A 4858-nucleotide genomic window follows, 5' to 3' on the forward strand; every position below is an offset into this window, starting at 1 on the left:
TCCATTTCTGTTTGTAAGCATATTTCAATATTTTACATTAATGAAATGAAGTATTATATCTATTGCATCTCTATATTTATGGTTATCTTTGTAATTTGTTGCATTCTTGTTTAAATTTGGATCAAGGAAGTATGGGAAACATATTTAACATTGTTGAATGGAACATGTAAATGGGAAGGGAACTCCTTATTACAAATATTCAAAAGAGGGTAAGGATGTATGTAAAAATATATTTTTCCCAATTACTATTAGCTGGGATATATGGAGGTCTAGAAATGAGATTAGTTTCAAAGATGCCCCATTCTCTCTATTATAAGCATATTAGAGTACAATTCTGCTATGAATAACATGTATACACTGTGAAGAAAAGGAAAAATCATCAAATTAATCCTTTTGTGAGTGATGATTCTCGCCCATGTAGATTCTTTGATGGCACTTACCTAGAAAATCCAAGTAAATATGGTGCATGGGGTTATCTTTATTTTCATTCCTCTCATTATATCTATTTTTCGTTGGATGTTGGATAAGGGACCAATAATTGGGCCAAGCTATCAACCCTAGTAGCCCTTCCTGGATTAGCCATTAATAATATTTGTTTGTTTAATTCATAGATAAATGTAAGAGTATTATGACTTTATTTTGAATTTCAAGATATGAACATGTTTACTTCTCCCAAGGCATTCATTTTTAAAGCTCTATGCATGCATTTTCTTGAATTGTTGTGCAATGCTTCAACAAGAATTTTTGTTATGATGAAGTGCATTCCTAGAAATGTAAAAACAATGTCAGGAGAAGGAGATCCATTATTATATGATCAAACATGAACAAGAGTTTGATGTTGTCTTATGTAGTGCAGTGATAAACATGTATGAAAAAACTGGCCATATAGGCGTTGCTTGCAAGATGTTCAATAAAGTGTTACATAAGAATGTTGTCTTGTGTAATGCAACATTCCACATTTTGTTTCAGTTTGTAGACGACCAATTTTTATTGTCATAGCTATAGCCAAGAATAATTTTAAGCCTTTTTTTAGTGTGATATATACAGGCAAGGATAATTTCTAGTAGCAATTTCCAAATATGGGCTTCTAGAGACTAACTCCAATAGGAGTTGGATTTATAATCTTTGGGATTTGGTAATCCTACTCAACAACCAAGATCTATCTAACCAAGGCATATTCTTCATCTTCCTCAAGACAATCGTCTTGTTCTGGCCTGTACAGAAAAAGGAAATTTTACACTACGGAGATTTTATTCATTGCATCCCTTGCATTAATCTATATTCTGAACTTAGCCATGTCATCCTACAATGGCCTAAATAATGGAGACCATATTGTGTTGGATATTCAACTAGAAAAAAAAAATTGTGGCATCAACTTTTTTTTGTATTCAGTTGTGGGCATCATCTATGAATGCAATCAATTACTTTCTTTGCCTTGGGAGTTACATAATCTGATTGCCATATTTTCATTTTGTGAGGAATTCCTTGTATTTTATCTCCAAAACGAGGGCTAGACATGCATTGAGATTAGGTATGATGACCTTATTTTGTACCCATTTCAGTGTGGATTGCATCTAAAGTTCCAAAGATCCCTTACCCAAGACTTTTGTTGCCTCCTCTTCAGGTTGTTGTGAGTTTGATTATGTAAGGAACATGGTTTTTCCAAATGGGTATTTCATTCTTCACATGGATGTTGTCTCATGGAATGTAAGTTGTCTAGCCATTGGTTAGAGGAATACAATTGACATTGCGTGAAGGAAAAAAACCATGTCGAGGCTTTGGAGTTTGCACACATAACGAAGGAATAAATTGAGCATCAGGTGGTGATGGGCTTGAGCCTTCGTGAATGAAACCACAAGGAGCGGGTGGCTAGGGTTTGATTTGAAATTCATCGAATTAGGCCAAAATGGTTCGGAAAACCTTGAGATTCAACCAATTTTGATTTTCAAGCCAAAAAATGCATTGATTGTGGTGACACAAAATGCAGACACCATGAATCCATTCATATAAAAGAGGCTGAGACAAAACATAATATAGGAGTTTAGACTTAGCTCCATCTCTCGTGCCAGTCATGCTCTCCTTATGACCTCCTAGTGCTTTCAGAATGTGAATTTATTGCCCTCAAGAATCTGAACCTATGAAGAACAAAATCATGTGTTGATCAGGGTTTATGGCACAACTCGTGGAGAATATATGGGTCAACACCTTTGAAATAATATGAATAATAATATATGGTCATGTGTTATATTATGTAGCGACAAGTGTTAGATATATATATATATATATATATATATATATATATATATATATATATTACATTTAAACCATATATTATAATTTTTTCATGTATTAAAATTTTAAATATTCATTCATTTATTAATATATTATATAGTTTTTTCATTTTATTAATATAATGTATGACCTGTGGGTAAGGTGTAGACACTATTTTGTGAGAGGATACGACCTGGAGAGGAGATACAATTTCTAGAGAGCATGAATTAAATACTCACTCAACAATTCAATATCAATTATGGAAGTGAGAGAAACCCCACAACATCTATGAAAAAAATTAGCAACTCCTAGTTTATTTTAATATTAGTAGCTTTGGAATGGGAACAATGGATTTCCCATTTTTGACATCACCCAACAATGGAGGATAAATATCTATTGAGGTAGATGAAAACTATAAAACATTGTAAAATGAAAAGAAACCTCCACATTGTAAAGATCATTGAGTTACCAATTCATTAAATTCTCAGCACTAATAACCACATACATAGAAACCATTAAATACCTATAATAGCTAAATAAACCACAAAATCCAGGTTAACACTGTAAAATACTCAATACCAAAAAAAACAATATGCATTAACACATGGAATATCCTAGAAACTCAAAGAGAAAACCAACATTCAATTAGTTTCTCTAGCCTAGGATTTTATTATGTAAAAACGGGCATGTTTCTCTCCAATTCAGCTGCATGCTTCTTAGTGAAATCTAGGCATCATTTGTCTTCCCTTCTCAATGAAATAACCCCTTCTCCCGCTCAAAGGTTCATCATATAGGATGTAGTATTAGTTGGGGTGATAGCTTGAAGGTCTACCATTCCTAAATAAAACTTTGTCTTAACATTATATCTTGTGCTTGCCTTATGATTTTTTTTTTACAATTGAATGTAGGAGTATTGGTCATCAATCATGATGACATGGGGCCCTTCATGCCAATAAGTTAGTCTCCTCTATTTTCCATAGCCTCAAACCTTGCTAGTGTTGATCATCATATAACATATGCCATAGCCAATTGTATAAATTACAAATGGAATTTTTTTGTTGAATATTAAAGGTTATATATTCCTTTTAATTTTTTGAAAAATACTTCTTCTATATAAAAAAATATATTTACATCAAAAAACTCAAAAAAGGGAAAGGAAGGGTACATATAGAGGATATTAAATATAGAGGTACATATAACTGATATTTAATTTTGTTAATAGGGTTGAGATGTTTTTAATTTGATTTGAATTATTAATGAGAACCAATTGTTAATTGAGGGATATATTCCATGAAGGAAGATTAGGATAAAAGGGATAAAGAAATACTTCTTGTTAAATCTCATCATAGGCACTAGTATTTAATTCCACTTCAATCTTGTGTTGGTGTTTCGTTGTTATGAGAATGGAGAAAGTTAGGATTCAAGGCAACCATGTGATGATGATTGGTATGTTGGTATTTTGTCAAATTCTTTGTGTGAGTTTGGGAACCCTCCCATACTATCAATGCATGAATCTACTATAAACATGTCAAATTTCAGTGCATACAATCACAAAATGAAAAAAAATCAATGTTGGCCCCATTCACAACCTTTAGCTTTGTGTGACGACAATTAATTAAAACATAATTTCCATTGATTCTTAAATGTTAAGTGAATTGAACATTTACCTCACCTCAAGAGAATCAATATAATTGAACTCATGACCTCTCAATAGTAAATTAAGGTGCTTTGAAGATGAGTACTCAACCAATTGAGCACCTAACCCTCAATGAGGAAAGTAAATACATAGGATGATAAGCACAATAAAAAAAATCAATAATTTCGTCTCCTTGACATTTATGTTATAATTTTGTAGCATTTTTTATGCGGGCCATATTTGAGTCTAGGAACCCTCCCATATTGTCAATGCATGCTTCTATTATAAACATGTCAAATTTCAGTGCATACAAGCAAAAAGTGAAAAAAATTCAATGTTGGCCCCATTCAAAACCCTTGGCTCTATGCGGGGTCAATTAATTAAAGCATAATTTCCGCAAATTCTTAAATGTTAAGCGAATTGAACATTTACTTGACCTCGAGGGCATCGAGAGAATTGAACCCGTGATGTCTCAATAGAAAATTAAGCTATTTTGACGATTATTACTCAACCAATCGAGCACCTAACTCTCAACGAGGCTAGCAAATACATAAGATTATAAGGACAATAGAAAATTATAAATAGTTTCATCTCCCTGAAATTTATGTTACAATTTTGTCAAATTATTTGTGAGTCGTATTTGAGTCTTGGAATGCTCCCATATCGTCAACGCATGCATCTACTATAACGATGTAAAATTTCAGTGCATACAAGCACAAACTGAAAAATTTCAACATTGGCTCCATTCACAACACTTGGTTCTATGTGGGGTCAATTAATTAAATCATAATTTCCACTTATTCCTAAATTTTAAGTGAATTTAACATTTTCCTGACCCTGAGAGCATGATAGAATTGAATCCATGCCCTCTCAATACCAAATTAAGGTGCTTTGATGATGGTTACTCAACCAATCGAGTGCCTATCCCTTGATAGGGCTAGTAAATTCATA

At 32.7% G+C, this 4858-nt stretch overlaps 1 pseudogene; it reads left to right on the forward strand.

Annotated features, from left to right (window-relative positions):
• Nucleotides 1–1079: 1079 nt before the first annotated feature.
• LOC149228654 (uncharacterized) lies at nt 1080–1711 on the forward strand (annotated as a pseudogene).
• The last annotated feature ends 3147 nt before the right edge of the window (nt 1712–4858 follow it).

The sequence above is a fragment of the Pinus tabuliformis genome, chromosome J (genome assembly GCF_031772625.1).
Source record: "Pinus tabuliformis cultivar Carrire ecotype Pingquan chromosome J, CPIR1, whole genome shotgun sequence".
Taxonomy (NCBI): domain Eukaryota; kingdom Viridiplantae; phylum Streptophyta; class Pinopsida; order Pinales; family Pinaceae; genus Pinus; species Pinus tabuliformis.